At 35.2% G+C, this 22,481-nt stretch overlaps 1 long non-coding RNA gene across 3 annotated transcripts in view; it reads left to right on the top strand.

Moving 5' to 3' along the window:
- The window catches only part of LOC141378416 (uncharacterized), a 61,222-nt gene continuing 38,741 nt past the window's right edge, over positions 1-22,481 (top strand). Inside the window, exons 1-4 of one of the 3 annotated variants that reach the window (XR_012393018.1) lie at positions 1-247; positions 4,646-4,793; positions 8,920-8,993; positions 9,103-9,222. This is a non-coding gene — a long non-coding RNA (uncharacterized lncRNA). The remainder of the gene's footprint in view (positions 248-4,645; positions 4,794-8,919; positions 8,994-9,102; positions 9,223-22,481) is intronic. The other 2 variants (XR_012393019.1, XR_012393020.1) reach the window with 2 other exon arrangements.

Here is a 22,481-nt window from a genome sequence, read left to right as displayed (position 1 = left end):
TTGCAGCGAGCGAGCGTGCGCGGGGAAAGCACAGCAGCGGGACCGCGCAGGCTCCCGCGGGAACAGCGAGCGTGAACGCGGACCGCTGCTGTTGTTTATGGAGGCCTGTGTGTATTTGAGCAGGTGGCGAGGATTAGCGCTGCTGTCAACACTGAACGCTGGATAAAGCCTCTGCTCACCCTTTCCTCAGTCTGCTCATTAGAGCTCATCATTTTACCATTTCCCTCACACACTCGTGTCTGAAGAGGTAAGGTTTGTTTGGGGGACGGAAAACGCTCACAGACGAATCCTCATGTGGAATGGTGATCTTTTCTCCGCTTGTGGATCTGTTTCCAAAAGTTGTGCAAACTAGTCTTACTTTCTCCCTTTATCTTTTCGAACAATACACTTAAATGAACTTTCTACAGTTCGCTTTTAGCATTAAAGGTTAAACTGTTTTTAAAATTAGATTTGCTATTTTAATCCCCTGACAGCCAAACATGGTTTTGGCATTTAGATGTTTACGTCACAGTTTTAAACTTTAATAAAAACCATAGTGCAAAGGCAAGTTACAGCCTAGGTTATATTTCTTAAATTTGTAGGCTATACTTGCATTCAAGCCTATTATTATAGTGTGTCAAACAATGAATTTGACATTTAGTAGCCTAATTGATATTTTCATTCATTCATTTATTTTTTTCAGCTTAGTTCCTTTATTAATCAGGGTTCGCCACCGCGGAATGAACCGCCAACTTATCCATCATATATTTTATGCAGCGGATGCCCTTCCAGCAACAACCCATCACTGGGCAACATACACACTCATTCACACACATATGGACAATTTAGCTTACCCAATTCACCTACACCAAATAGTTTTTGGACTTGTGGGGGAAACGGGGGCACCCGGAGGAAACCCACACGAACACAGGGAGAACGTGCAAACTCCACACAAATACCAACTGTCGGGGCTCGAATCAGCGACCTTCCTGCTGTGAGGCGATTGTGCTACCCACTGCGCTTAATAATAAGAAGAACATAATAATTTTAAAAAATTGACTAATAGAGGTTTTTACAGTCAGTCTCTGACAATCAGCATACAAGATGAATAAGCTCTAAAACATTTCTAAACGAATGGATAATTAATACAGAGGACAAAAAAAAAAAAAAAGTGGTAACGTCTGGGTCTCAGGTGACTAAAATGTGAATTTACCAGCTTTACTTTTCCTCACATTCCCTATTTAACCATATAAAGCCTGACATAGTAAATTCAACGTATTTGAGCAATAAAAGACAAGAAAAACGACCTATATAAAAATGTAACTATAATACCAAACATATAATGCAGTGCAAAACAATAACATTTAGGAGGACAAATACAAAACCCATAGTTTGATATTTTGAAAATGCTTTTTAACTTTATAAATTAATATATAATAAATAATTATATAGTAAATAAATATATTTTATCTTTGTTTTATTAGTCATTTACAGGGTCAGATAGATCTGCTGACATTTTTTGCTATTTCTGTTCACAATTTTGTAAAAAAAAGAATAATGTTGATCTATGCGCAGTGATTTTTGGATAACAGTAACAAATATCTTAAAACATTCAGTAAAAAATATTAACTTATTCATTTTTATCAAAGCAAGTATATCATATCTACTAAAAGACAGGAAATATTTTAGTTTACAAGCTGAATTGTAAATAAATCATATAAATATTAGTTAATAACACACACACACACACACACACATATATATATATATATATATATATATATATATATATATATATATATATATATATATATATATATATATATTTCTGTTGATTTCTTTTTTTAATATATATTTTTATTTTTCAAAAGTTAACAACACGGAACATAAAAACTAAGCAACAAACAAATTAAAGTAAAACATACAAAGTATATAAAATAAATAAATTACATGAAATAATTTAATAAATAAAAAGGGAGAAGATACAGTATAAACTAATAGAGAAAAACTATTTTGTTAAATCAAATCATGTGGTACTGTTTTAATATAATTCAAAAATGTATTTCAAATCTTTTTAAATAATTCATAATTTTCGGATCTTCTCCAATGGTATACAGTTGCAAACTTCTGAGATCCACAGTCCAATTGTTACTTCTAGATCTTTTTTCCATTTTAAAGCAATACATTTTTTTAGCGATTGTCAACATTTCTGTAAGAATTTTTATAATTGCCCAATAAACATATCTCTGGATTCAATGGAAAATCACTTCCATGAATCTGTGATATGATGTTGCATACTTAACACTTTCACTTAAGGGCACAGCCATGCAGAATGCAAAAATGTACCTTCTTCGGGACCACAGCTGAAGCAGAGAAGAGAAATACTGTTTTTAAATCCGTGTAATCTGGATGGATTGTAATAAAGCTGGTGTAAGAAATTAAAATTAACTTTACGGGTCATTTTGTAGTTTTGTCTGTTGATTTATTTGTGCGTGGGCCTAGTCATATGGTATCATAAAGTGAGAATATATTGGTTTGTTCTTGATTGAATCTGAAACAGTATTTAGTTGTTGTTTCTCGTCTTTATGAAGTAAACAAGGATTTGATGGTTAACTGATTTACCCAAGTACCCTATTAAGCTACTAAGTATTGTCATGGCATTATGGAATGGTTTGGAAACATGACAGTATAGCTGGTTTACCTGGATGAAAATTGTTGTTCTGGAGGATCATCTTAATCTTCAGGGCTTATATGAGATTATGAATCAGGTGTATAAGATCTTGTAAGATCAAAATCCACCCCTCTTTCCCTCGCTCTCTATCTCTCTCCCTCAATTCAATTAATTTCTATTTAATAAATGCTTTATTTATATATATATATATATACACATATATATGTGTGTGTGTGTATGTGTATGTGTGTGTGTATATAATAAATAAATAAATATATATATATATATATATATATATATATGTGTGTGTGTGTGTGTGTGTGTGTGTGTGTGTGTGTGTGTGTGTATATATATATATATATATATATATATATATATATATATATATATATATATATATATATGTATATGTATATATGTATTTACAAAAAATAGTAAACACAGTAAATAGTAGTATAGTAGTTTAAATAGTATAATAACAATTATACTTAAATAAAAAAATAATAAATAAAAAAAACTACATTTAAAAATGAACAATGATGGATAAAACAATACTAATATAAATAATAATAATAATCAGCATATTTACATGAACTCATTAAAAAATGTAGATCTAAAATAATTTTTAATAAAATATTTTTTATTTATTTGATAAACTTTTATTTATCTTTATTGGTCCTCTTGTTTGAGCTCTCTCTGTCTCTCAAATCAATCAAATCAATCTCAGTATCTGAAAGAATATATTTAACTACATTATTTAAAATCTTTACAATCCTTTATAGTTTTAACTTTAATCAATGGCATAGTATATCAGATTACATGAGTAAAATCATATACCTATATATCGCTCTATATTTCTCATTATTTAGATCATATTTATAAGTGAGTAAATTAACAGACTTTTTATTGTGGTGGGCCAAACATATAACACAGCTCTAAACAACAACAATTCAGAGTACAAATACAAACCATGTTGTATTATATTTCATATTTGCATTTTTTAAATAAAAATTATGTATCCATTCAAGTAAAAATACACTGATTCAATTTCCTTGAAATATTAAAATCAATATAAAAAGTTTTTCTTAAATGAAACAAACAAATCCTGAGCATTTTCACTGCAAAAATGCAGATATGCAAAAAATATGACCTAATGATGGACTAAATAATAGCAAAATGACCTAAAGATGCACCAAAGAAAGCAAATATGGCCTAAAGATGGACTTAAAGGCCTTTTAAATTACGAAATATGAATTATATGTCAGAAAGTACACCACAGATTGCCTACATCAGGTTTTTGAGGATACATCACACAAACTTTTCTGTAGCTCGTGGATACACGCGCCTACCCACACATCCAATTAGTTATTAAATGGCAAATCCAGTATTGTTCGCAGTGTTATTAGAGCTCCCACATGCGTTCCTTTGGTCCACGCTGCCTCCAGTGCCCTCCAGTGTTACGGCAGCCCACAAATCCCAGCTTGAGCGCATCACTCTCTCAAATCGCCCTCTCTCTGCCTCCTGGAGCAGTGACAATACAGCATTACAGCACTCAATCCATGTCAACAGCAGCTTTGCTTAATGCCAGCTCAAAGCTTTTAAGCTAAATCTTCACCTAATGATGCTGAACGATTAGCCCTTTGCTCTTATGCCTGTCGATAGACTCGTATCAATTAGTGTTTGTTTGTTTGTTTGGTGTTTCGAGGTGAAGCTCATGCGCATTACAGTATTCGAGTTTCAGACATACTGTACTGTTCTATTACAGGAAATATTTTTATTTTTAAAATTATATACTGTTGCTTTGAAATAGGATAAAAGATTAGGACGTGAAATTCTTGGCATTAAGAAATGGAAAATTAAATATTAGTCTAAATTAAGTGAATCTTTGGAGCTTGGATTGCATTGGGTTTCTTTTTTTTTTTTTTTTTTGTCTGCAGGCCTTGTTTTTGTGTTCATGTGTGTGTAAATGTGTGTGTGTGTATTTGTGTAATACAGTGGCAGTCCTGTCTCCTGCTGTGAAGCAGATGTTGCCCTCTGTTTTTACCCACCTCTACACCTTTTATGGCATGCCAAGCCCCCAGAAGCAATAGTGCCATGCTAAGTGAGGGGCTCAATGGATATATAAAAATGCAGCAGAAAACAGGTATGAACTGTGGATAATGTTGGTGTGTAATTTGGATCTATTTCTGATAAAGCTTTAATTTGGCTGATCTTTTTTGGGAGTTTTTGTTTTCATGTTTTAAATAGAATTTTGGCGTGAAAACACTGTAATGGTGACTTTTGTCCGTATGAAATTTTATGCAAGTGCAAATAAAGTGCAAAACTGAAATATCACATAGTCGTAAGTATTCAGACCCTTTGCTCAGTTTTTAGAAGCATCCTTTTGATCTGATACAGCCATGAGTCTTTTTTGGGAAAGATGCAAGTTATTCACACCTGGTTTTGGGGATCCTCTGCTATACCTCTTTGCAGATCCCCTCCGGTTCTGTCAGGTTGGATAATAAAGGTTGGTGGAAAGCTATTTTTTAGGTCTCATCAGAGATGCTCAATTGTGTTCAAGTTAGGGGTCTGGCTGGGCCATTCATGAACAGTCATGGAGTTGTTGTGAAGCCACTCCTTTGTTATTTTAGCTGTAAGCTTAGGGACATTGTCTTGTTGGAAGGTAAACCTTCGGCCCAGTCTGAGGTCCTGAGCACTCTGGAGAAAGTTTTCGTTCAGGATATCCCTGTACTTGGCCGCATTCATCTTTCCCTCAAATGCAACCAGTTGCCCTTTCCAGCAGCTGAAAAACACCCCCATAGCATGCCCACTGCCACCACCATGCTTCACTGTCGGGACTGTATTGGACAGGTGATGAGCAGCCTCTGCTTTTTCCACATACTGTATACCATTTAGAATTGAGGCCAAAAAGTTCTGTCTTGGTCTCATCAGACCAGAAAATCTTATTTCTCTACATCTTGGAGTCTTTAAGGTGTTTTATAGCAAACTCCTCTGAGGAGAGGCTTCTGTTGGGCCATTCTGCCATAAATCCCCGACTGGTGAAAAGCTGCAGTATTGGTTGACTTTATACAACTCTCTCTCATCTCCCGACTGCATCTCTGAAGCTCAGCCACAGTGATCTTTGGGTTCTTCTTTACCTCTCTCACCAAGGCTCTTTCCCCCGATAGCTCAGTTTGGCCGGACGGCCAGCTCTAGGAATGGTTCTGCTCGTCCCAAATGTCTTCCATTTAAGGATTATAGAGGCCACTGCGTTCTTTTGCTGCGTTCACACCAGACGCGGCTGAAGCATCTTTTGTGAGTGATTTACATGTTAAGTCAATGCAAGGACGCGAATAGACATCCTGCAGAGCGATACCTGCGAATGAAGCAGTGCAAGTTAATTGTTTTGCGCGCAAATCGCTCGAGTTGAAAAATCTGAACTTCAACGGACATTCGAGCCACTTTAATCAATCAGGAGCTTTCTCTTGGAGGGGCATAATTATGCCATAGCTCCTGTTGCTGGTGTCCCGAGGGGAAATCTTCTTGCCGACACCGGACAATAGTTCCTCAAACTGGGCTTGGCTCAGTCCGAATCACAGCTGTTTTTCAGCCTTCATAAAGCACAAAAAGCAGAGCTACAATCTCAACAAAATCCATGTTAGCCATTTAGCATTGAATCTAGAGTCACCAAAAGCCCTGCCCATGACGCGAATCCACATCTATTCTGAAGTGAATTTGACGCATGAATGAAGTGAGTAAACTCAAAATATTCACGTGTGAATATCGCTATTTATTTGCAGGTTCCACCTCTGGTGTGAACACAGCATTAGCAACCTAAAGTGCAGCAGAAATTTTTGTAACCATGGCCTAATCTGTGCCTTGCCACAATTCTATCTCTGAGCTCCTCTGGCAGTTCCTTTGACCTCATAATTTTTATTTGAGAAAGACAGTGAAGATGGGCTCATTAGAGAACAATACATGTTTCACATTGTCCACAGACCAAGATTTTCAAAGCAGGCCCCATTGAAACCAAAGTTTGTCATTGGGATGAGTAACCGGATGTTTGGCTGCAGCCCGGCAATGTACACTGCACAAACAAATAAAGGGAGCACTTAAACAACACAATGTCCACACAACTCCGAGTCAGTTACACTTCAGTGAAATCAAACTGCCTATTTAGAACTCAACACTGATTGACAGTCAGTTTCACATGTTGTTGTGCAAATGGAATAGACAACAGGTGGAAATTAAAGACAATCAGCAGGACAACCCTAATGGATGGTTCATGCAGTTGGTGACCACGGACCATTTTTCAGTTGCTATGCTTTTTGGCTGGTGTTTTGGTCACTTTTGAATGCTGGTGGTGCTTTCACTCTAGTGGTAGCATGAGACAAATGGCACAATGCGAGCTGTGGCAAGAAGGTTTGCTGTGTCTGTTAGCGTAGCATCCAGAGCATGAAGGTGTTACCAGGAGACAGGTCAGTACACCAGGAGACGTGGAGGAGGCCGTTGGAGTGCAACAACCCAGCAGCAGGACTGCTACCTCTACCTTTGTGCAAGGAGGAACCGGAGAAGCACTGCCAGAGCCCTGCAACATGACCTCCAAGTGGCCACAAATGTGCATGTATCTGCTCAAACGGCTGGGTATAAGGGTCCGACTCTCACAGGTGGGGCTTGTGCTTACAGCCCAACACCCTGCAGGACATTTGGCATTTGCCAGGGAACACCAAGATTGGTATTCGCTACTGGCACCATGTGCTCTTCACAGATGAAGATTCAGGTTCACGTTGACCACATGTGACAGATGTAGCAGAGTCTGGAGACGCCATGGAGAATGTTCTGCAGCATCATCCTCCAGCATGACTTTTAGCAGTGGGTCAGTAATGGTGTGAGGGGTGGCATTTTTTTGGAGGACCCTCCATGTGCTCGCCAGAGGTAGCCTGACTGCCATTAGCTACCGAGATGAGATCCTCAGACACCTTGTAAGACCATATACCTGCGCTATTGGCTCTGGGTTCTTCCTAATTCTAGGCAATGCTAGACCTCATGTGGCTGGAGTGTGTAAGCAGTTCCAGTAAGATGAAGGCGTTGATGCTATGGACTGGTCCACCTGTTCCCCAGTCCTGAATCCAATTGAGCACATCTGGGATGTCATGTCTTGCTCCATCCACCAACGGCAAGTTGCACCACAGACTGTCTAGGAGTTTGCGGATGCTTTAGTCCAGGTCTGGGATGAGATTACTCAGGAGACCACCCGCCACCCCATCAGGAGCATGCCCAGGCATTGTAGGGAGGTCATCTTTACTACCGATCCCAATTTTGACTCATTTAAAGGACATTAAATTAAATTTTGATCATCCTATAGTGTGTTATTCCACTTCAATTTTGAGTGTGACTCCAAATCCAGACCTCCATGGGATAATGCATTTGATTTCCAATTGATATTTTTTGTGTGATTTTGTTGTTAGCACATTCGACTATGTAAAGAACAAAGTATTTAATAAGAATATTTAATTCATTCAGATCTAGGATGTGCTATTTTAGTGTTCTCTTTATTTTTTGAGCAGTGTATATTGACCCTGTAAAACTCCAGATGAACAGTTTTGGTGGAAACAGGAGATTGGAGGTGCACATTTAATTCTGATGTGAGTTGGGCAGCTGTGACTTTGTTTTTTGGTTACAATCCGGGTTAGCACCTGGACATCCCTTTCAGTCAGCTTCCGCTTTCATCAACAAGTTAATTCTATTGAATGTGGTTCATTCTTCTTTGTGGTATGCTGACGTCACTCTGGATACTGTAGCTCTTGATACACCACAGATCCACACTTGCTGTCTGTCACCGATGTGCTAGCGAGACTCTGATATGTCACCAATAGTATTGTGTACATTGCAATATTTTAAACAATAACTATGTCACTACTCTGCTAATTAAACCTTCACTCTCTGTTCCTACTAGTGGAACGTGCAATCAGTGAGGATTGGCCACCAGGCAGGTCAAATTTAGCCACGAAACCTCCAACACTAAATTGCCCTGTGTTTCAGTTCCATTGTCCAACCCCTGTATGTCTGTATGCATGTATGTATATGTGTGTATGTATTTTGTGTACTTACATGTGTGTGTATGTATGTATGTAAAGATTACTTTTATATTTATAACAACATTATTTCCTTTAATCCACAACTTTCTGTTGCATATGAATGAACTCGTGTCTCCTATATTTGAGGAGAATCCTGGATGTACATAAAAAAGTTTGTTCTCATACAGAATGTCTCTTAATTGACTTTCACAGGTTCTCAATGTGTGATGGCCATGATTATGCAACATTCCGAAATTGTCATAAAAGTACTTGGGAACTTTATGCAGGTAATAAGTTATAATGTTCACCGTGAATTGTTTTGTTCATAAAAACTCAATGTGTTGCCAGGAGCCATATTAATTTTGTATTGCCTGTGTGTTGTTTTAACTCTCAAAGTGCTGATGCCTGTTGACTTGCATTTAATGAATCATGAAGAACCAGTTTCAGCTGAAAATGATCTGTAATGTTCTGCTAAAGAAAAAAAGTCACCTACAGTACATCAAAGAAGGCCTAAGGGTGAGTAAATTCGTTTTTTTTTTCATTTTGGGATTAACTACCTTTAAGAAATACAATGCAATTTTAAATATATCCTTCAAACAACTTCAAACAAAGCTTTATATAATTGTGAATGATAAAAAAATTTGTCCCCTCATACAGTTGAAGTCAGAATTATTAGCTCCCCTGTTTATTTTTCCCCAATTTCTGTTTAACGGAGAGAAGATTTTTCAACACATTTCTAATCATAATAGTTTTAAGAACTCATTTCTAATAGCTAACTTATTTCATCTTCATCATGATGACAGTAAATAATATTTGACTAGATATTTTTCAAGACACTTCTATACAGCTTAAAGTGACATTTAAAGGCTTAACTAGGTTTATTTGGTTAACTAAACCGGTTAGGGTAGTTAGGCAAGTTATTGTATAACAATGGTTTGTTCTGAAGACAATCAGGAAAAATATAACTTAAAAGGGCTAATAATTTTGACTTTAAAATAATTTTTTTTTTAATTTAAATTTAGCTGAAATAAAACAAATGAGACTTTTTCCAGAAAAAAAAAAATATTATCAAACACACTGTGAACATTTCCTTGATATAGCAATCATCATTTGTGAAATATTTAAAAAAGAAAAAAAATTAAAGGGGGTTTATTAATTCTGACTTCAACTGTATATTGAATAAAATAAATGCATCCGTTACTATTTTAACATTTGACAAATTATTAATATGATTCAATATCAAAGTAAATATATTCTGTGCACACAAAATCACGTTTCTACACTTTGACCCATGTATATGTTATGCATTAGAATATTTATTTCTGAGTGAAATCACTTCCATCGTTCAATATTGATGTATGATCACTGCCTGAAGTGACTTTAAAATGTTCAAACCACATGCAAAAAAGACCCCAAAACAAACCCACCGCACTTTTCATTTCCTGTCTTTGATCTCAAAATAAAACAATGTGTGGCATATTTTAAGGTTCTTGCCGCTGAGCAGGAAGCAGAGCCAAACCCCGTCTTTAAAACGAACGCTGCTTTGAAACGTGCAGTAAAGCAGACGGAAAGGCAGAGGGCAGTAGTGCACTAAAACAGCCCCCCAACAAGCCCTCTCTCCCACACTCCCTCTTTCACAATGGAAGTGCGCCCGGGGGGGGGAAGTGTTGCTTTTTTAGGTCTATAAGCCCGTATCCCTTAATCCCTCGCCATGATTGACAATCATGATTTAGGGTATATGGTGTCCCATTCTAATCCAGCAGCACTGCTTTCATTTGCATACTTGCCGTGCGTGGCCTCATTTTCAGGGGAGGCAAACTGCCTGCTGCCTTTGTAAGAGATGCAGAGAGAGAGGAGAGGAAAAGAGAGGGAGAGCGAGAGAACAAAAAGGGAAATAGGAGATAGAAAAAGAGAGCTGAGAGGAGAGAGAATTTGGAAAAAGAGAGTTGGCTGCCATTGAGGAGAGAGAGCGAAAGAGCGACGGAGAGAATGATGAAAATTAGATTAGAGAGAGAGAGAGAGATTAGAAATTGGGAATGTTTGTGTATGTCTGCCAGAAGTGAGGATAACTGTATACTGTATGTGTGTGTGTGTGTGTGTGTGTGTGTGTGTGTGTGTGTGTGTGTGTGTGTGTGTGTGTGTGTGTGTGTGTGTGTGTGCTCACCAAAGTCAGTCCTTGCCATCCAGCCACTTCAGTATCTCTCAATTGCCCTCCAGCTCTAAAGATGCATCCCAAGGCACATCACACAGACGAGAGCGAGACAAGGAGAAAGGCTAAATTAGCATTAACTTAATTAATGAGGCATTTGCGATAACAACCAACATCCTATGACACCTGCGAATAAAACAGACTAAAGAATTATGATTTATAACAAAACTTTGAAGATGATTTCTAGGTTACTGTATGGCATTGACAAGCAAGAAGCGTGAAAAGAAACAACAACAACATTTCAATATTATGGAATCTTAGCAGCAGGGTTGATGTTATGCTGTTTGACCTTTATTTCCACTGTATATATTTGCAACCGCCTTCTCCGGATCTAAACTAAACTAAATTCGTATGCCCGACTCCTGTTTTCATGCTGTGAAAACTTTTGTAATTTTGTATGATGTGCGGAGAGAAGGTCAAACATTTACAGTCCAAACATTTAAACAGAAGGTCAAACATTTACAGTCCAAACATTCAAACAAAAGGTCAATCATTTAAACAGAGCGGTGTGTTGTGACAGATTTATCCATTGCAGTTCGAAGCAGCTAGAGTAATAAAATGTTGATTTATAGTGTTAAACCGTGAAATCAAGCAGGTAAAGTCTCTTTTTGTCAAGAACATGTCGGAAAACATGGTGAAGTGATATATGAATTGTGAAATAATAGCTGATGATGATAATAAGGACAATAGTAAATGCTGTTGTTATTATAGTTGATCTTAATTACAAAAATGTATATATTTCTTGTTTTGTGTTTGGTCAAAACAATTTAATTAAAGCCTGATATAATATTTTAATAGCCAGTTCAAATACCTATAATTAAATTATAAAAGAAGCACAATAATTAATTGTGAACTTTAATTATTTAACGTTGTTAGTATGACCTCTGGCTGATTTGGTCAAAAATAAAATAAATAAAATCTAAACAATGTAGTTTTGCTTTATTGTATACAATTTTTAAATAATTATAGTTGTGTGGTAACTATATATTATGAAGTAGATCACTGTAAAAAAATTATTCAAAGATGATCCCTTGGATTTACAATTTTTTTTTAAGTGAAGTGGCTGTAAACAGTTTATTTAGGCTGAGTTCAAACAAACAAATTGAGTTGAACATTACTAAATTTAATTAGTTTGTTTAAATTTAACCCATAAAAACATTTTTTCAGGCATCATTGTTTTCAGTATATGGTTATATTAATAAACAATATGTATTAGTTTGTGTATAGTGTTGTATTTATTTATTCGGGATGGTCTTTGGTCAAAGAATAAGGGAATTAAAAGCTATAATAGCTCATATGTATTAATATTTAATGATAGTAACTTGTATAGATGGCAATTATTGTATTATAGAATTTGGATTTATTTATGTAGGACTAGGCATGGGCTGATATAAGATTCTGACGGTATGATAACCTTGGATAAAAATATCACGGTTTCACAGTATAATGATAATTGTTCTAACATATTTTTAAATATATCAAGAAAAATAAAACTTTTTTTTTCTCCTATGAAAACAATATATTTTATTTTGTGAAAGATTTGTAGTATTTTGGAACAGTAAACATGTCAGGCTGAATGATTAAAATAATTAAAGACTTCATTAGTTTTAAGAACACTGATTTCTTTACAATTTACAGTAGCATCTTTGGATATTTTTTCTGCTGAAGGTAATGTTTTAAAAAAAAAAAGTTTTTAAAACCTTGACTTTTCCAAACCGTGGTATACCTTGAAAACTGTTATCGGTTATGTTTCATGCCAATGTGGGGGCGATGTTTTGTAAAAGAAGAGCAAAATAACAGTTAAATATAATGACACTGACATATTGAATTGATGTGTGCCCTGATTAAGGAAAGCACCGAATTGTAATATGCTGTATTTGTATATAGAAACGTCACCGTGTGAGTGTTGTAAGTGTGAGTGAAAGAGCAAGACAGAAGGTGAATATGATAAATCTGACCTGATTAATATCTGTCGTAGAGTAAGCCAGGACTGATCCAGTGTTTACTAGACTAAGTGGTTTCCTGTCAACATGCACCGTCCACATATTCACGCGCATTAATACTTTCCCCAATTTGCTATTTACTAAAACTGAGCGCCTGTGTGCATTTGCATTGTGTGCGCGCATTATGTAGCGTATCTCTGAAGGAGACATGGGGGGGAAAAAAACCTTCACTTATTCCCCCATTTTGAGAAATTAAACTCTTGTACTTGATCCAGCTAACAGGATTTTCTTAAATTACTTTATAAAAGACCATCTTTTAACTTCGCTCTCTCACATGCAATCCATTCATTAGTAGGTCTGCCTGAAGGGCCTCCCCACATCAATTGCTTGGGTTAAAGTTACAAACTTAGGCAGCTCTGTGATGCGGAGCGCGCGTGGTGGTGGATCGCGAAGGCGGGGGCTGGAATTATTAATTTCTCAAGTATTAGGAAAAAAAAATAACGAGATTGAATTAAGTGTATTGGCCCTCTGTTATCCTGGGCTGTAGCCTCAGGGTCCGACTGTGGTGGAGGACATTATGCAAATGCTTCCTCTCTATATCTCCTCTCTCCCGCTCTTCCTCTTTTTTTCCCTTTTCTATAGTTTTTTTTTTTCTGTACTCTGAATTAAAGCCATAGGAACTACACAGGACACTGCACTGTAAACACTGTAAAAAATGCAGGGTTCCACATAATTTATTCATGTTGGCCATTAAGTTAACATTAAATATAAGTGGATTTGAACAATTTAGTTTCCCCAATAAGTTGCCAAAATTGTGTTGTTTCAGCTCATTTTAAATAAGTAGTTTGAACAAGCAGCACAAATATTTATTTCAATGCACTCAAACTATGACTATTGCTGCTTGTTCAAACTATTTATTTTATATGAGCTGAAAAAACACCATTTTTAAGAACAACTTAATTGTTTTTTGTTTAATCCACTTAAATTTGTAAAAACAACTAAATTAACTTAATTTGTGTTAGGAAGGTGTGAAGGAATTGTGTGACACCCAACATGCTGTACAGCAGGGGTGCCCAAAACGTCTATTGCAGGGGTAGCTTGGGTAGATAAGCATGGTATTAAAAAAATAGACATCAGCCTATCATCCATCCTCAGTGAAATTTGTCCCTTGATTGACATACAGTGCAGCCAATCTGATATCTGACCATTTCAGATGCATGGGTAACCACGTATGCACGTAAAACCGCGGCAACTTCAATAAATGCTGCAAAACTGTATTGGCTATATTGGTCCAAATATCGTTACACCATCAAGGTAGTGTGCTTGAGGCTGGCTATCAGCAGCGACTGTCCGGACTGTGCTTCCCTGACTGATTCCATTCAGTGCAAGTCATCAGATTAAAGTAATGACAAAAATATGTACAGAGCTGTACACTGCAAAACCCGAAAAGTTAAAGTAACTCCAACCATTTGAGAAAACCGATTGCAACAAACCATTTAAGTTCAAAAACGAATGCAAATGAGTACTGGGAACTTAATCCATTTGAGTAAATGAAGCACATTTGAGCACAGTGAAACCAGTAGTGTAGTCTAGGCTATACGCACGTATACTCCGTATGCCTACTTTTTTCCTTGAGTTGTTTTGTATCACAACTTCTGAGGATCAATTATTACCTATACCCTCGGTATACTCACTTGTTTTGCTGATTTCAATTCCCTAACTAGTGTGTATTCGCATCCCCTTTAATTGTATTCCAAATGTTACTGATCCCCTTGGCCGTCCGCTGTTCACTTTCACTTTTTTCTGCGACTCCCCAACCTCCTTCACTTTCGTCCACGACAAATCCCTTCACTCTTCACTTTCATCCGCGACACCCCTCCGCCATCCAACGCCCCGCCATCTTACCCCTCGCTCTCCATTTTCATGTGTGGCACATCTACATCCTTGGATATCATGCCGGATCCGTTACTCTGATCTGTTCTGGGACCTTGCAATTCACAAACTATGCACTGAATGTTTTCATTTGACTGCAATTCAGAGTGACATCAGAGTGAAACATCATGTGTTGTATTATATTAAAAATTATTTCCTTTTATGACTTAGGCCCATTATGATAGTGAAATATGCAAATTTGCCTGTATGTTTTTTATGTTTATATTTATGCCATTTTGAATTTAAAAAAGTGACAGTTTTATTTAATACATGAGAAAAATACTTGAGAATAGGCTAGTATTTATTGTTTCTTTGCCTACTTAAAAAATTTGGGTTGGGTAGTAATAGTACACCACTTATTTTTTAGGACTACACCACTGAGTGAAACCCAATAAATGAAGAAAACTCAATCGAACTGAGTACTGTAAATCTCAATAAGATAAGGCAACTCAACCATTTGAGGAAACCGATTGCAACCATTTGAGTTAAAAAAAACTAATCTTTACGAGTACTGTGAACTTGCTCCATTTAAGTTAAAGTAATGAGCAGGGCCAGACGGAATCTGCGGACGTTTTTTGCTATTTCTGCAGAGAATTTTGGTAAAAATCTGCAGATTTCTGCGGAATTATTTTGGGAGTATCTAGCGGAGTATCATAACTAAAGCCTTAATATATTAAATAAAAAGTAATAAATTACTGAATAAAAACAGAATAAATTTTGATTTACACATTTACTCAAGTAAATAAACAGAATTAATGATGAGTTAAAAATCTGCGGAAAATCTGCGGAATTCTGCGCGCGCAGATTCGGTGTCGGCCTAGTAATGAGGTATTTAATTAACTCATTCTCCTCAGAATGTTCATAAATAAATATGTGTTTTGCATTTTTATATTAGGTAGATCATTTTGACTTGGTCATTTTATAAGTAGCTCGCATGCTAAAAAAAGTGTGGGCACTCCTGTTGTACGGTGTAAAAAAAAGTCTGGTTTCCACACAATCGATTTGTGTTAAGAAAACACAAGGTAATTAGGATAACTTAATACTTTTGAAAAAAAAATAGTCGGTAGAACATTAAACAATTTAGTTGTCACAACAAAACTCAAGATTTGCGTTGTTTCAGCTCATTTTAAATAGGTAGTTTGAACAAGCAGCACAAACATTTTTCTTTTCAAAAACGAATCTATTTGAGTACTGTGAACTTGCTCCATTTAAGTTGATTAATGAGATATTTAATTAACTCATTACCTTCAACACTGAGTTCAAAAGTCTTCAAATGAGTAGACTTAACTTTCGGTAAATTTTAAGTTAACTACACTCATTTCATTTGATAACGTTGACTTGGGTTTAACAATGGGTTTTGCAAATACAGAATTCTCAATATGTTTATAAATAAATATGTGTTTTGCATTTTTATATAAGGTAGATCATTTTGACTTGGTCATATACTTCTGTGTATATATGTGTATGATGTGTACTGTATATTATGTGTATGACTTTACTGTGGACAGCAAAGTAAGAATTTCATTGTACAGGGTAACTTGTGTTCTTACTGTGCTCATGACAATTAAACTAATTGAATGGAATTTATGAATAGCTCACATGCTGAAAAAGTGTGGCACTCATGTCGTACAGTGTAAAAAAGTGTTAGGAAAACAAAAGGGAATTAGGATAACTTAATACTTTTGAAAAATGTAAGTGTATAGAACATTAAACAATTAAGTTGCCGCAACAAAAACTCAAATTGTGTTGTTTTAGCTCATTTTAAGTATTTTGAACAAGCAGCAAATCTATATTTTTGAGTGCTCTCAAAAATGACTTATTAAACTATTTATTAAATTACTTATTTAATATGAGTTAAAACAACACAGTTTCTTGGGAACAGCTAAATTGTTTTCTGTTCAAACCACTTACGTTTGTAAAAAGATAGCGTTAACTTAATTTGTGTTGGGAAAACATGAAGCAATTGGGTGAAACCAGTACCACAATCAATGGTTTGTATGGATGGGTTCCACACAATCGATCACAAAGGAAGGAATTAAGTTAACTTAATAATTTTGAGAATTTTAAGAAGATTGACTACAAAATAACTGTCAAAGTACTCAAGAATTGTGTTATTTGAGCTCATTTTAATTAAGTAGTTTGAACAAAGTCATTTGCAAACGTGTGTAACATTCTGCACTTGTCCTTTATTTCTCCACACTTGTCCCCAAACTTCATGCTCTTCACCAGAATAGAACATGAATTTTTTTTCGGTTTCTTCCCATCTCCCCTTCTCTGTGCTTCTCTAATCTCAGAGCAGGATGAGATTGTGACGGGTCCCATAAAAGAGACAGCTGTCAAAACACGGGCTGCTCCTGTCATCCCAGCCCTCCCTCTGTCTCTCCCTCTCTTTCTCTTTCTCTCTCCGAGGTGCTGATGCTCCTGCAATCTCTGGATGGGAAATGAGAGAGAGGATAATCTGCATCTATGTCTGTCTATGTTTCCTTTTCCCTCTTTTTCTTCTTCTGCTTCTTCAATCTGACAGCTGAAAAAAAGCTTCTAGCTGGAACGCACTGTGTTGCTCCTCAGTGCTCACATAGAGTATTAACCAAACTTTCTGTTTTTCCCAAATCAGCACTGGAATGACCGGTTCTCAGAGTTTGAGATGCAACAGAGTGGGTTTAACACAACCGTAAATTCTTACCGAATTTAGTTTTACAGTCTGGTGCCATAAACTGTAGGAGGAACTTGCAAGTTTTTCTGTTTTCATAAGAGGAACTTCGCCACAGGATGTTTTTCATTTTTGGCGATGTCAAAGTAGAAGCCATTTTTAGGAGCTGTTAATCTTGTCAACGAAATTAGACTGAACATGAATTTAAAAAAATAAATAAATAAAAAATACTTTCCATTTACTTACAATCAAGTGGTTCCAAACTTTTATGATTTGTTTTCTACTGTTGAACACAAGTCAGATATTCTGAGGAATGTTGGAAAAAAGCAGCCATTAACATCCAGGGAAAAAAATGATATGGCCCAAAATTTAAATGTATTGCTGCTGCTCAACATTCTTCAAAATATCTTATTTTGGTTTCAACATAAACAATAAACGTTTGTGAAAATGAGGGGTGAGTAAATTATGAAATTATTTTTTTGGGGGGCAAACTATCCCATTTATTAGGCCATTTTTATTGAAGCAAAAAATATATATAGCAATTTTGGGGACAGACCCACTTAAGCTGCATGAGATAATAAATGCTAAGGGTTTTAACACACTGTGAAGATTCATAAGTTTAAAATGGGAGTAAATCCTCTAAACTGTTGGTATGTCTGTATTGAACACAACTTTCTCCACAAATTGCAACTACACTGTGGTAATGTTTTACTATTGTAAATATTGCAGTGACTTATTATGAATGCTCATTTTAAAGATGTAATAGAATGCATTGATACAATATATAAAATTATTTTCTGGTGTCTAAACTGTTAACAATTTTCCTATAGAATCCACAGTAACCTACTGGCAGCAGTTTGCCTGCAACTTACTATAAATCAATTGCCGCAAAAACAACTTTACATTTACAACACCATTGATCTTGCTCTATATGTATTTACAGTACTGTATATCTTTCTGTAAAATTAACAGTAATTTTTACAATGCAACTTTAAAATACAGTGACATACTGCATAAATCGTTGAAAAAAAATCGTTAACAGTGTAAGCGGGGCAGATTTAACCAATAAGCAGCAACCTCTTATAGGAAAATCTGAGGGCCCCCTAATGAATACACATGAATATAAATGATACTTATAAATTATATATAACATTGTTTTATATCATATTTTGTACAGTGAGGGACTAACAATTTTAATTTGAATCTGATTTTTACATCTGCACAAACGGGTCGACCACCTTCAATCATGGAACAGTCCAGTAGTCCAATCAGCAAAGATTTACTTATAAAAGTGAACAAGTTCATGTGTTGTTTTTAGTTCTGAATTCATCTTAAGAAAACAAACAGTTTCAAAAGTTTTACAAGGTGCTCTACATGTTGTTTGTAAAGCAGGTCACTGATTCGAACCATTTCTGTGTGGAGTTTGCATGTTCTCCCCGTGTTTGTGTGGTTTTTCTCTGGGTGCTCTGGTTTCCTCCAAGTTGGTTTTATATTCACATTGGTTTATTTTTTAATTGACAACCTGTGACACGCTCCATATATTGTTTACCATGCTTTGTTGTTATTGTTAAAATGCTTTGTTTAAACTGCTTTGTTTTTTTAATGAGTTAAAACAATTAAATTCTCAAGGTTTTTTGGGGGAAATTTTAATCGTTTTATGTTCAATCCATTTATATTTGTAAAAAAAAAAAACAATTAGGGTAACTTAACCAATTAGTGTTGAGACATCATGTGAAACACAGTGTGACATTAGCATGCACTGAACTATTATTATTCAGCTATGCTATATATATATCAAGATTTTCTTATAGTGTCTGGATGCAGAGTTGCACTTACATTCTCAGGCTTGCACTCTCAAGTGACATCATTATTAGGTTTATGGTTGGGTGGGTATAGATGTTAACAGCGCATGTGCCTGAGAGCATGGCACATTTGACTGTCAACAGATAAGTCATATTTTGCTTGTTTAAGAGCACGCTTGAAAGGTTGCCAGCTTTAAGTTTAAACTTCCTTAAGTTTAAGTGGTGTAGTTTTTTAGAGTTAATACAGTAGTCAGGTCCATGTTGGGATGTTTTGGCATGTGTCCTGTTTATTTGTTAGATGGAGTACTTGAGTTTAAGATTACTGTTAGCTTAATCTTATCTGTTGTATAGCAAGATCTGGCAACGCTTGATGGATGTGATTCCTTGTCATTTCATCCATCATGCATACAAAAGCGTGATACAGTTCTGAGAGGTGTCTAAACACATTCATTCATGTCATTATCAACTAATTGTTTCATTTGGTTCTTTGAACATTACATAGAAATTTTGTTAATGCAGATGACAGTACCTTCATTTTCAGCAGTGTGGTTGTCATTTGCTTAATGTGTGTATAGAGAAGAATTAAGCAGTAAAAAGGTGAAATGACAACCGATTTTTAGCTGGAGTGTGTTTCAGGCCTAAATGATAAATGTGCAAGTGTATCAAGTAAAAACAAAGACTATGTACATTATAATGTTCAAAATGAGCTCAAGTTTTCACAGTTAAGACAGCATTCACATGTTGTCAGATAGATACACAGCTTAAATGAATGTAGTAAATATTTTAAATGTCTGGTTGCATTTTAGAGAGATTATACTCAATTATACAAGATTATACAAGTATTTGCCAGACTAATATTTGTTGTACAAAATGACATATCATTTTGCATCTCATTATTATTTATCTCACTAAAGTTGATTTAAATATTTCAATATGAGAGTATTTCAATATTATAATACTTATATAAGTAATATTTTCTGAAATATACATGTGTAAAAGTTCTCGTGCTATCATAAAAGATAGTTTATAATTAGCATACCATCATATAACATTTGGTGTAACAATGTTTTTAAGCGAACCTCGGCTCAGTTGGCGTTTCTGTGTAGAGTTTGCATGTTCTCCCTGCATTCTCTTGGGTTTCCTCCAGGTACTCCGGTTTCCCCCACAGTCCAAAGACATGTGGTACAGGTGAATTGGGTAGGCTAAATTGTCCGTAGTGTATGAGTGTGTGTGTGTGAATGTGTGTGTGTGTGGATGTTTCCCGGAGATGAGTTGCAGCTGGAAGGGCATCCACTGTGTAAAAACTTGCTGGATAAGTTGGCGGTTCATTCCGCTGTGGCGACCTTGGATAAATAAAGGGACTAAGCGTACAAGAAAATGAATGAATTATTGAAGGAATTTTTTTAAGCTCATCTGACATTCCTATGACAGTTTCCGTGATGCCGAAATTAACCTTATCAAGTTTTATTGTATGTTTGCGTTGTCACTGTCATTGATTGGACAAAAAGACAGCACACTGTCTGTTTGCATAAAGGCTCTGGTGTAGCGCATCCTCATATAATATATTCCCAACAGCAGAAGCTTTTTCTTGAATGGAATTTGTAACCTATATAGCATATTAAATATCACATATTAAATGACTATTTCTATATAATTCTTTTCCCACAATTGTCCAAAGCACATTAACCATAAAGTTTTATGTTGCATTGTTTCTTTATACACCTTTGAAAAGACAATAAAAAGTTAACAGAGCAGGGATTCATAATCCAGGGCTGGAAGTGGTACTAATTTTGCTTCTAAATGAAACGTTCTGGTTCTGAAATGTTCTTTTAAAAACTGCTGTGTTATATTACCTTTTAAGTTCCTATAATAAATATTATCATTGTACTAGCTTGTAACAGACACACAAAACATTCATATAAATATCATCAACAAGATAAGAAACTAATATATATATATTTACACACACAGGTGAAGTCAGAATTATTAGCCCCCCAATTTCTGTTTAATGGATTTTTTTTAACACAATTCTAAACATAATAGTTTAATAATTCGTTTCTAATAACTGATTTATTTTATCTTTGCCATGATGACAGTAAATAATTTTTTCTTGATATTTTTCAAGACACTTCTATACAGCTTAAAGTGACATTTAAAGGCTTAACTAGGTTAATAGGTTAACTCAGGTTAGGGTAATTAGGCAAGTTATGATATTACGATGGTTTGTTCTGTAGACAATCAAAAAATATAGCTTAAAGGGGCTAATAATTTTGGCCTTAAAATGGTTTTTAAAACATTTAAAACTGCTTTTATTCTAGCCGAAATAAAAAAATAAAACTCTCCAGAAAAAAAAAAAAATGTTATCAGACATACTGTGAAAATCTCCTTGCTCTGTTAAACATCATTTGGGAAATATTAAAAAAAAAAAGAAAAAAAATCAAAAGGAAACTAATAAGTCAACTGTATATATAAATGTATATACAGATCAAAATAATGGAATATACAGTTAAAGACAAAATGATTAACCCTCCCTTGAAATGTAACATTTTGTAATGTTTTCCAAGTTCTGTTCAACAGTGGTCTGTTCTTAAAAGGGCTTAAAACAATAATATAATAAAATAATGATAAAAAAAATATTTACCTTAGCAGTTAAAAAAAGTAAAATATTTTTTTATTCCAGCAAAGCTCAAGTAAATTAGACATTCTCCAGCAGAAAAAAATATATATATTAGGATACATAATGAATAATTTCCTTTGCTCTGTTGTACACTGGCTTCCCACGGCTCATATCTTGGAATTTTAATAGGCCTATTCCAGACATTAAAAAATCACTATCAGTATTTATTTCTCCAACTAATGCAATATCCAGGACTTTTGTTTGTCATTTAAAGTTTTAGTTCAAAATGTATTTTCTATATGGTCTTTTTTTTTGTTCCATTAAATCCAGTGATCGCATAATCACAAAATTCTAGGGGCTACTTAACAAAACAGCTGCCAGTTTTTCTGTTCATTATAGGTCATGAAAAGTCTGCTTTTTAAGTCAGTGAAATGTCAGGGAATATGACGTTTGATTCAGAGTGGGAACCCTGTAGACATCACATGGAAAATTTTGAAAAAGAATTACAATTTCACAGTAGAGCTAATAACTGTTGTTTTCAACTGTATACATTTGTAAACACACATGTAAATCTAAACTAGCAAAAAGGTATTTGGTAGAATAGTATTAATAGCATTTTTTT

Source organism: Danio rerio, chromosome 17, assembly GCF_049306965.1.
Source record: "Danio rerio strain Tuebingen ecotype United States chromosome 17, GRCz12tu, whole genome shotgun sequence".
Taxonomy (NCBI): Eukaryota; Metazoa; Chordata; class Actinopteri; order Cypriniformes; family Danionidae; genus Danio; species Danio rerio.
This window is presented reverse-complemented; position numbering and strand designations above follow the sequence as displayed.